Raw genomic sequence first — 12,935 nt, 5'->3', positions numbered from 1 at the left:
AATATTTCCGGAGGTACGACGAGTTCTGCCATTCGATGGAAAAAGTATTTATAAGAGGCGAACATTTATTTTCTCTCCGCCCTTTTTCGTTTTTACCGTCCTCGTCTCGTTGCCTCCTCCTTTCCATTTTGACGAGAAGTCGCGTATGTACGGTTTAACCTTGCCACTTTACGCGCGACATGGCTGCCGTCTCGCGCTCTTTAACCGTACAACTCTTCCGCAGGTGTATATAAAATCATGCAGGTGTATGAAATTCACCCTTGCCCGGCCTGCAGACCGGCAATTTTGTTGCATTAAAATACGCGCCGCGACGCGCAAAACAACCGCCCGAGGAACCATTACGCGATCGTAGTTAGCCTGAACGCTTCTTGCTGCAAAGGGTTGTCGCGATGACGTTCCACGATCTCCTCGTGATTTTCCGTTCGTCTCTCTTTGGTGCACAGACAATTAAAAATACGATTGTGTTGCTTCGTAGCAGCAGAGATATGTAACTTATGTCGCAAAGATCGGAATAACGATCGTGGATGTTGAAAGATTCTCAAGCAGAAATTGAATGGCGCGTTGTACATTATAAAATATGTATATGTATACCAAGATCGTAGGAGGAATAGAAACACCATAGATCGGACTTTTCAATTTTTATATCGCAGTTATTTTAACATTTTATACCAGCGAAGGAGTCTTTCTAAGCGATTTTGAAATCAAATACATACTCATACAAAGTATATTCGTCATAAGTTTGGATATTTTAAAAATATTACTTGCGTTTGGTTTAGGTTTACGTACTATTCTTTAGCCATCGATGAAAATCAGAAAATCAACGGAAATGGACTTATCACGTGATCTTTGTGTGATTTTACACGAAGATGTTCAACGACGAGGGGTTTCTTACGTGAAAAGAAGATTAGTTAACGGTATTTTTGGGCTCAGGATTCAGAACATCATTTTGGGCTCAGGTTAAGAATAGATTCGAGTTTCTATAACAGTATCTTCTAAGCGGCTATTTTTGAGGTCTGGAGCAGCTCTGTTTATAATCACTATAAATTGCTTACGTTTGTGATTACACGCCTTCGAGCACTTTTGTTTTTTAATTATCCATGTACTTTCTATTGGAATAATTGAAATTAAATTATAGAAATCAGTATACTTCAGCTCTTTATCAAGATTGTTTCGTTGATCAAAAGTTATTACACTTCAATTAACATTTCTTCGAATGAGTTACTCGTTCGCTATCCGTTTCTTAAAAAAAAAAAAAAAGAAAACACTCGGGAAAGGCGCATTTGACTGTTATTGCGAATATGCATAGCAATTTTATACTTTCATTAAATTCTTTGTAAGATCGTTAATTACGAAAGTGAAAAGTACTTTCGAAAATTTTACAATTAATATTTCAGCTGCACGATTAAACGTATAAAATAATTGTACGCGATCCACGAACAAAATAATTGTTAATCATATTATATTGTCTGTTGTTATATTACTCTACGTAAAATCGATAATAAATATATTATCAGACAAATCTTTTATATTGCGATAATATATGTTATATCCGACTACGTACGAGTTATACGTAATAATTTAACTGGAAATTTTTTATAGTGACCGCGATTAAATACAACTAGATGGAACGCATACAAAGTCTATGCGGGTTGTCAATCTTCTTTAACAGTCTTGACCGCAAGGAAACGATTACCTAATTAACAACGCCGGATAATTGATAAATATAAAATTTAAAGATATAATTGTCAACCTGATGTGACGATTAAAAATATCTATTATTTGAAAAATGTCTTGAAAATCATATTTGTAGATACACGCAGATTTTTTAACAAATTGTGTTTCACAAATTACGAACGAACGATGGCACTTAGCTAGGGCACTATTTCGAAGAAAATGAAAAAAACTGCGCGGATATTGTTTGTCCATCTTTATACTATAGATGGAATATTGCAAAACTCGAGTCTTTTACGTTTGTCCGTTATAAACTTTTTGTTTCGTGCGCAACATCGATCGAACAAGATGGCTGCATTAGTTCTGCCTCGTTTTGCAGGTGCAACACACGAACTTGCCCCAGTACGAGCTGCCGCACTGCAATTTCGTTGCAATGTACTCCGCATAATGTTTCAGAAAATGTATCGTTAGCATGATTGAAACGTAAAACGCGGGCCCCGATGAAAGCTTCACGCCGAAACTGGCTGTGGTCCACATTTCAAGCAAATTGTGTTTTTTTACGAGTTCGAGCCAGTTTCTTTCCTTTTGCGTCTTTCCTTTTTCATTTATCCTTACACGAGAATTAATCATTTTTTTTTTATTTGTGACTTTTATTCTTCCTTTTACAAACTGTAATAATATCTCCTTTTATTATTATCATCGTACATTTAAATTGTTTTCAACATTAATAATATCGATCTTCCCGATCTCTTCGCATTTATTCTTCACAATTGCATCGCTAAACATATTTTCTTCCCAAAATTTTCAGATACTTTATTCGTACAAATTTTATTCCTCTAACCATAAACAAATCCGAGCAGAACAGAATAATTATTAATTACATTTCTTTGCACACGAATGAATAAAATATCGCCACATAGTAAGTAATAAAAATGAAAACTTCTAAATACAGGAATTATCATATCGAAGAGGTTGTTAACCAGTTCGAGTTTCCATCATTTTCTATCTAATTAATTCGTGTTGCTCGTGGCACGTGTTCTCGTCTCCTAGAACTTGTACACCTGATTCACCGGCGTTGTTAGAGTCGCTGAAGCCTTTAATCGCGCGATCTTATCATCGAACCACGACGACGACGACGACGACAACGAGAATGCCATTTTTGTCCTCGTCGTCGACGCGCAACCTCGTCCGGTGAGTATCGCCATTTAATTCCATACTAACGTTCAAATAAAACGAACGGCCAATTAAATTTGCCTCGGTGTGGCAGCCTCGGTCCGCCTAGCCGTTTATTTCTTCCCGGGATTTTTTCGTTTGATTCGAATGCGGGTGCCACCTGCTCGCGCCTCCATGACTTTAGGATCCGTTCGCGTGCTCGATCGCGCACGCACCATCACTTTGCTCGCTGCTCGCCTCCGCCACAACGGAGAAGACGCGACGCTTCAACTAGCGATGAACTTGCGTTTGCGATAATGAGCTTATCGAGCATTTTTTATCGGTACACTCCAAGCGTTTTTTTCTCTTTTCGTTTGGTCGAAAGAGAGAACAGGATGTGTCGTTCTTCCGAGGAAAAATTTGAATGTCAGTGTCGTGATTTTTGGACCTTTTGTGACTCTATATAGGGTGTTTCAGTATAGATCGTACATTTTCTTTTGTTGTTTTATTTGGAAGTAGTTTACAATGAATTCTCATTGAGAATAATAATTGTGAATAATAATTTTTTTTTTTTATTTATTAAAATTTACAATCAATTCTCGCATTGAGAATTTTCAGTAATTATGAATAATAAATGATTATCGTATGTTCGATTCTAGATGAATCTAACGTTTAAATCTAGAGGGTAATGTCTTTTTATCCTGCGAATCTGATCCGTCGTGTCAAATAATTGGGTAACTAGTGGGTTTTGGTGGTTGTTAATTCTTATGTTATATCTATTACTGAATTTGGATATTTCTTCTTTAACTGTAGGTATCTTAAGGTCGCGATGGTAAGATCGTACATTTGGCGTAGAATTTTATACAGTGATGTACGAAGATTGTTATTTTCGAAGGTTTAGAATTCTGTTTCATTCTTTCACAAGGTTTTCAGAAAAATTTGTGTTTACGAGTTACTCTTAAATTGGTATCATTGAGATTAATTATGGAATTTTTAATTTAATGTAACTTTATTCCCAGACATTTAAAATATCGCGGACAATTTAAAATATAAAATAAAATATTCTGATAACATAACGTGTTTGAATGTCTGGTAGTAAAGGAAACGGTTGTTATCTAATGGCTCGCAGCGTATGCCGTTGCTTTGACAGAGGGAACGCGTAACATTCGGGTCATCGGTTTGCTTCAAATTTTGTGCATAGTTGACGCATATCCTCTGTAATAACGATTCGAAGGTACAAAATACGTTGTAGAAAATTTCATAGAGTATTTATACCTTTTATCGATAACGCGAACGAATTTAACAATGTATATAATATATCGTAAAACAACAAACTCATTTTCTACCCGTGTATTTCACACGTACCCTCGTTCAACCGAAGAAAAATAAAGTTCGAGTCCGAGGGTTGTGTTAAGACTCGGACGTACTATTTAATTATTCTAGAAACGAATAAGGAAACGTTATTCTTCGAACAGAACAGACACGAAGCTGCCATAAAGAACATGTCACGACGATCGATAAGACGCAAGAAATAGGAAATTCAAATAGGTATCATTGGCGCCAAGTAATTAACGAGCGTTGGCTATGTCGAACACGTGTGTAAACGCAGTGCGTGTGCACAGAAAAGAAACTGCTTAGAATCGCTAATTTCTCATCGAGTCCTCGAATACAGGTTACCAAGGGACAATCACATTCTGATTTTGATTTTTCTGTTTCGCCAGTGTGTCATGGAGATTTTGTAGTCGGCTTTTAGTTACCGAAAAAGTTCGATCGTATCGCTGTCGATTTAAATATGCGATAGAGGTAATCACGCAGGGAATTAAAATTAAACGCTTTCTAAATCTTATTGGATTAATGGCTTCGTTAATATTCCTTATTTACATGGAACTAACCAGGTGCAAAGGAAGCTACGATCGCTCAAAATACAAGGCGAATCAAAATTGAGGGAAATTAATATTAGGGAATGACGCTATTTTGTAATCGATCGACTAACGTGAAAGTGGGGAATAATATCTCACTGGTTTGCGAATGCGCGAGAAAGTTAATTTGTTAACTTGTGGCGAAGTTACGGATTACGATGTCGTGGAATTACAAATGCAAATTTTATTTCTAAATGAAGCATTGGCTATATGAAAAGTAATAGACGATACGACGGTGAACATTTTTGACCTACTTAGGAACTATGAATGAATAGATAAGTTTGAGCAAGGGCCTGAATTAGAACTTCAAACTAACTAGTCGGAAACAGGTTTTAGAGTTGATTAGAATAGAATGTCAAAATGTATTCGCAGGAAATAGTTTTAGGTGAAACTTCGGAAGCGGTTAATCGACTATAAAAGTTTTAGACCAGACGATTCTTTGTATGTACTTTGGAATAAATAAAAAATTGTGAAAGACCTTCGCGTTAAGATTCAGTGTATCGAATTTGAGTTAAACGTATTTTTATATATCTAAGATAATGTCACAGATTTTTAAAATTATCGTGTAATAAAATTTTTTAACTTTTAATATTTTATTCGCGCAATAAAATTTAAATTTTATCATTCGATCGAACATGTTGTGCCACCTAGCAGAGCACGCGTCAACTACATAATACATGGCTTACGTTTACCGACTTAACAACGCTTTAAAAATTCTATTAGATATGCAAATGCGTATATATATTTTGCATTCGGTTCTAATAAAAAGATCACTGGCATGAAAATTAATTGAAAAGTTCCTAATTTATTAGTAATTTCTTTCAAGTAGTTAAGAAATATTTTAATAGCATTAACTAAATAGAGGAATGTCATGTCTATTCTGTACCTTACTTGTGTTAATATGTATGTATGGAACACCAACGGGATACACAATAAGTGTGACATTCAATAAATTTTCATATCCTGCTATTTCGGGTGATGGTCACGTAACTCCCCATATTATTTTCGTGTTGCACGCGACGCTCAGTAAAGGCAATCTACAGTTACCGACGTACGGTTTATGTTGGTAATACAGTATGTAGTTATCAGCAAAGTTAATATGTCTTGATAAAGTAGATATTCATAACTGTTACTGTTTTATCATTCGATAGTACTTGCTGTCCTTTAATTACCTTCCTTAATTTGCCAAGTATTGGAGATACAGATTTTACAGATTTTACATTTTACAGATTTTATTATTGACTAGAGGTAAAATACACTTGACACCTCAATTAAATGCACGATAAACTTGACATTCAATCAATGCAGGTAGCATTATTGCTTTCTTCCATTCTATTCTTTATTGAAATGCGAGTGTTCAAAGCGAATGTCATTTCGTTACATGATATATTTATCGCCTTTGTTGATATAGTTGAATATGTAGGAAGTCGGTATTACAGAACATGGGACAGTAGTCTCGTACACATGCATAAGTCATCCTGCATTCTTCAATGCTGCATCATTGCTGTTCAGCAATGCAGTATGTAGGCGAAACACCATAGAGATCCCTGTAACTTCTATTACGGATATAAAAAATATTTCTATTAATTTATTCAAAAATATAATTTTCGTAATGCCTTAACATTTAATCATACGTTTCCTTCCTTAATCAAGAGTAAATATAAGAATTTTATCTGTTCCATTTTTCCAAAGAACTACTCACATTATACCTGAGATGTTTACATGAGATATTCAATAAACTTTGTACTCGTTCAACAGAACATTAAAAAAAAAAAAAAAAAACAAAAGCGATACACTGATCTAATAACTATTACGTGACTATTACTTCTGTTTTAATACGAAATACTATAAGATTTCGTCGCATTCATACTATTTTTCTAATTTTATTCCGATTTTCCTTCTAATTTTCCATCAAACTTCCTAATGTATAATTCGCTCTTAGTTGTATCCCTATGATATATAGTCTAACAAAGTTCCCGTTTACTATTTCGAATTACTATATACACTTACTACGAATCAATATCGTAGACCATATTTTATAATATTACACGGCTTTTCATTGGATCGATTGGCAATAATAAGCTATATGTATATCAATTTACATGTTGCGTACTTTAAAAAATATCGAGCACCATAAATTCTATTGAAATGACTAAATGAAGCTTGAAAGACGAAATGTCATACACAAGCTTTATTTTATTATTAGGAAATATCTTTTATTAGGAAGCTTCGTAATTAATTCATAAACAATGTTCATCTGAATATTGAAACAAACTTATAGTATACGTGACATCTTTTGTCAGAATAATTCGTTAATCACAAGTGCGAAGTTTGAATAGCTGACTGGGGGGACACTCTGTATACGTTCGTGTGTATCATACGCACGCTGAAAATAGATAATTTCCACTAACGACAAACGATAAGCACTGCACTCAATCAATACAGGTCGATAGCGCTTTCAATTGCAAACTGAAATTTTTACAAAATTCACTCAACGATCGTCGAGTATTTGTCTTTTATATATTACCAATTTGTAGTTATTCTCTTCATGGAAGTATATGAAGCGTAGAACATCTAAAAGCCGATATTCGTTAGTTAAAAATGTTTGTTTAATTTTTCGTCCTTAATAAATTGCAACGTTTAAGGCATCATGCAGAAAGCTACATAAAAGAAATATTCAGAGATGTACAATTAAATTTTTTATACCAAGGAAGGAAGGAATTAATTCTAGCAACATCGTGTCTTACACAGTTAGAAATTAAACTACGACTGATAGGACGTCGAATAGTTTTTCAAAGAACGAAATTATTTGCGAAAACTGACAAGCGTGAAGAGAGAATTTCGATAAATTCTCATAAGGGCAACAAGTCCTGACTGTGACATTGTTACAATCTAAATGCTGTTTATGTACGTACTTTTGTCTGCTTGCCTGAAAGCATATCGTTGAAAATGGAAAGGCAGACGTAGATATAAGATCATTTTCTGTAGAGCTGCATCTTTTCAAGTGCAAAGAAAGATGTATGAATGAAGCACGCGACAAAGATGGTAGAGAATGAATCGTGATTTCAAATATGTTGATTTCTACGACAAAAGAAGCTTTATAGAGAAAAATCTGCAAACTTCAGGATATAAAGTTTCATAAATAACAGAAAATTTTATAAAAATGACGTTGAAACGAATTTAACAGATTACTGGGAAAATTTTTAATCCGATAAAGAAAGGACAATAAAATTTACATTTTATATATCATCATATCAATCGATTCCCTGTGCCTTAAAATTTTGTCTGTAAAAAGAGAGAAAAAAAACGTACTTTTGACGTACTTTTAAAATAATTACTTTAACGTTGAATTGTTTCTGGCTTTGATAATAATTCAAAATTTATGAAACATAGATCTAAAGAGAAATAAAAGATAAAGGATAAACGGAAGCTCTCAAAATTGTGATAATTTTTTTTAAATATAAAATTTGTATATCTAAATATATATTTATGAAAACGTGCTGATGTAATGTATCTAATGCGAATGTTTGGATAATTTTTAATCTAGATAAATTTAAGCTGAAATATTTTTACCAATTTTTTAGTAATTAAAACAATTTAGTAATTAATCCTCGTACTTCTTAACGGTATACCGAACGACACGCTAGATATTACAGCTAATAGCCTTTGCTATCGCTTTTAACTTCAGCGTAGTAATTTAGGGCATGCTTTGATTAAGCTGAACACGTCGACTTAAATAGGCGTGGAAATGGCATTAGTCTTGCATAATGTAAATTAAACAAGAGTTGCATACATTCTGTGTCGATTTTGCTTGTGTACGTGTAGCACACAATGCGTGCTACGTAAGTACTTATGGGAGAAGTCGTTCCACAATGAGTTGCAGAAACAAAGCTCTTTAGTCAGCCAAGTATTATACGTATGTTCCAACTATGAACTCCAGAAGAACGTCTTTTACTTGCCATCAATTAATCAATCACATTGGTTAATGTCGTTTCAATTAATGGACATTTTCTATTCTATTAGCAGAAGTTGATATTTTGGATTGACTGATTTCAGAAAGAGACATGTAAACTGTCGTTCACATTATGAAATGAATTATTTTATCTATTATTTAATGAAACTAATGTGATCAAATATTAAAGTTAAAAATTAACCTTAATGGTAAAAAGATAATTATATTAGTAATGGCTGTTGTTTAATAAACATTTGTCGACTGCGGTTGAATGGAATAATTATGATAATATTATACTTATTTGCTAAGTGTTGTATGCTCCGATTTCATGCATAGCGATATGGTCATATCTGGTGTAATAATTACATAACCCACGTGCTCGTATTATATTCAACATTTCCATTCAGTTTTCGTAATACTGTAATTTCATTCTAATTGTTTTCCCTAATTTATTTACAAGATTATTTTATGCATTATTAAATTCTTCGTCCACTTATCTTTCGCATTCTCACATATATACCACGAAAATGCAATCTAAGATAAATATTCGTTATCCTTTTTACACATTGCACATCATTGTGGAGAATTAAAAAAATTCGTATATTAATAAATATTTTTTTTCATAATATTTCTAGTAATATAAAATTCCTTACTAGCATAATTATTAATAAGTTAAAAAACGAATGTAAAGAAATTTCTACAAACTAATAAATATTCTGAAAAATTAATACAAAAATTAAATTGATCAGAGAAAATCAGAGATTTTAAAAAGATACTCGATTCTATACGATAGGATCAAGAAAAGCTGAAGAGACAGCACGACGACAGTATTGCCTTTTAATTAATCCACTGAAAATATTACGTGTGCCATTCCGCTAGTACAAAAGGATATGCATCCGTGGGCAAGACAGTTGCGCCGTTTGCGTGCAGCTTGGCGTTTACCAAGTCATTGTACCCGGCATGCGCTGATCATTATTACATATGCGCATTGCATTAAGGCAGGTCGCTGATGCACGTCAAGGAAGCACTTTCGCACAGGAATCAACTCCCTGCCGATTTCACTGGTTCCACGATGGTTCGTCAAAAGCGAAATCTTTCATCTTACTCAAATGGTCGATTCTCGTGCGGAACGTCGACGAACGTCGTTATTAATATGATTGCTCTATGACTTGACCGAATCCCGCCACGCTGCTTTCTACGTTTCATTTTAAATAATTTTCTAAGCAAAGAGATATTTCACTTAATAACGCGCTTTCACCTTCTGGTAGAAATCTATGAAATACCATTTATTATAATTTCCGAACATGTGATCGTAACAGATCGGTACATTCACCGTGGCTAAGTTTCTTTCTGACGAATCTCGTTGATTTTTGATATATGAATGTTATAATGCGTTAGGATTAGGTAGAAGATAGATAAGAATGACTCATAAATTATTTCGAATCTTTGTCATTTTAATACAGTTTCTTAATTGAACGAGTAATATTATTGATATCTGAACATTGAACGTATTAATTTTGTGTTAAATATCTCTCTTAAATATTACAAGTCCTTTTTCCGAGACGCAACAAATTTCAGGATCATAGCAAGTTTAATTGGATGCTTGCATATCACAAAGTCAATTTCTAATTATACCTTTCCTCTGGATATTAGCTTTTATTTTGCAAGCGTATTGATTAAAGAAATCGTTGTTCTTTAGATGAAAATAAACAGATAAGCATGAAAAATTGCGGATCTTTGGTCGAGAGCACTAGATTTACGTGCGAATAGCGGTCGCACGTGCGATTGTCCGCCGTCCTTCGAAGAAAGGTTTCACCACGTGACTTACTTGAGGAACAAAAAGGAACCATCGATCGCGCCGCTATTTGCGTCGGGTAACTCGATCGTTAAAATTGCTCGCCAACCCTCCGTTTTCTTTTTTATTGTCGATCATTTAAATAATTCATACGCAAAAATTATTCGCCGTTCGGTGAATACAAATCACCGGTTAATTTCATCCTTTTCGGGGACAGCTTCGAACCATTTCGATTTTGTTCCAGTTTTTCCATCGCGTTTCACTCTTCACGTCGTGAAAAAGGAATATGTCGAACGATTGCCACTTAATGATAGTTGCAGAAATGTTCCGAATTTACATTTCATGGCGAAGGAATGCACCGTGTAATAATTCTCTCAGTTTAGAATATTTATGTCCAAATAAAAAAGGAAAATAAAATAAATATAACCATGTTAATTCTTATATGATAAGAATATATGACTATTATTTTTTTTTTTTAAATAAGCCATAAATCTACAATGTTTTATAAGAGATGAACAACGTTGGATTAATCACTGTGTTAATCTTAATTAATTTTATTTAATGCAATTTTTCTGTGCAATTAACGTTCCCAATATTTTTTAAATGTTCAAAAGGGTTACAACAACGCATATTTAACCCCAAAATCAAGTGGAAAGATAGTTTCGATATGAGATTGGTTGACGACACATCGAATTTTAAAATTGATCTGCTATCGTGCTTTTCATGTTCTGATATTATTCTCGTAATTCTTTAGCAACGAAATACATACTGAGAAGCTTCTGTAGAAAGAAATATAAAAATTTTTAACTTTTTCTGGCTTCGTTCGAATTTATTCATGATCTACGCTACAACATGTCATTATTCCCTCGACTGAATTAGAAGATGACTCCTTGCTCCGCCTTGCTCTTTCAACGATATTCAGGCTACACCATATGGTTGCTTTTTGAAGACCGAAACGAGTTAATTTTCACCGTGGTACTGTATAATTTTGCATCTCGCGCTACCTGCACTCGCTTTTTACGTTCGTTGCTTCAGTATCACGGCGCGTTATTACCAGCGATTACCCAACGAATTCAACTTGGTAACGAGTTTCAATCCGAGTGAACATGATATGTGGATATTAATATTTATAGATCTGTTCATACCTGCTTTTCTTTGGCGGATTTTTCTTCTTGCTGTCGACGTGAACAGACTGGTGATTGCAAGTACGTTCTAAGTCTAGATAATCTTAAATTAACATCGTTTTCATGTTATTATAATTTTTCCATTATTGCAAGCGATGTATTGAAACATCATTTTTGTTGGTTGTAATTTGAAGAAATTTCCAGTTGATAATGAGATTGTGACAACTCTCGACTGACTTTAACTTCATTTGCATAATCTGCTGTGTCGCCTGAAATAAATACGGTACGACGGAAAGGCGAATAGTTAAACTTACATATTTTTTTCATTGAAAAGAAAAAAGTGTAATTTTTATGTAGTTGAGCTATACTTTACTTTGTAAAAGTGGGTGCATGTTATTTTCAAATTAAGAAGCTCTACTTTGTGTGATGCTACCTTCTCGAAGGTAATTTAGGTAAATTGCTAGGGAGCAAGGGATGTGCTCTAAGCAAAGGTACACCTAGTAGAATACGGTTGTAGTTTTTGTCTTCTAAAAAATCAATTTGGAAAGCACGCGAAGCATGCACGTACTTCATTAAAACTTAATTAAATGGACCTTACCATAGGATTATGTATATAATATGCTCACGTAATTAACGTGGGCGGTCATGCATGTCATCTTCAGTTTGATCATTTATCTTAAGTTCTGCTTCTTTGGAACATAATTTGTCTTTGTTTTGAAATTAATAGTAACCGAACCATAGTCAATTTAAATTCGATAATGGAACAATTATTTGAGAAAGTATATTAAAGTTATGTCGTAAAGTAGAACTCGTGAAAGTTTTCGCGAGTAGTACATTATCGAAGACGAATGTTTATAAGTATGATAGAATAATATTGAACGGATGTCGATAGAAACAGAAGCAATGTAACAAGGTACAAAGCTGCTCAGTAAATCACGCTATTACTGTTTTTTCCCTTCGAGCATTCGTAGAAACAAGTTCATCGATCAAGAAGCAATGAATCACGAGTTACGAAATGTTGCACGTACACAGTGCAAATGCACGATGGAAATATTCTGCAAGAATTAACATTGCATCGTGAACTTTTGGAAATTTAATAAACAATTCGATTCGTTTGTACCTGTGCCACGGTATTTTATCGATTCTGAAAATATAAAATCGTTTCGAATATACGTTTTTTAATATTATCAAGCCGATAGAAAAATGACAAATACAGACTAATCTTCGTTGCATAATCGCGTATTTGTTCGAATCCCATAATTTTTATAAATTTTCATGTAATCTATTATTTCGAATATCAATATAATTTTACGATTAAATAA

The 12,935-nt window shown here is 33.8% G+C and overlaps 1 long non-coding RNA gene across 1 annotated transcript in view; it reads right to left on the bottom strand.

Moving 5' to 3' along the window:
• The window catches only part of LOC138178114 (uncharacterized), a 176,795-nt gene that overhangs the window by 65,155 nt on the left and 98,705 nt on the right, over positions 1 to 12,935 (bottom strand). The gene's annotated exons all lie outside the window — the stretch shown is intronic.

Source organism: Bombus flavifrons, chromosome 3 (genome assembly GCF_040668555.2).
Source record: "Bombus flavifrons isolate JBK064 chromosome 3, iyBomFlav1_principal, whole genome shotgun sequence".
NCBI classification, from domain to species: Eukaryota; Metazoa; Arthropoda; class Insecta; order Hymenoptera; family Apidae; genus Bombus; species Bombus flavifrons.
This window is presented reverse-complemented; position numbering and strand designations above follow the sequence as displayed.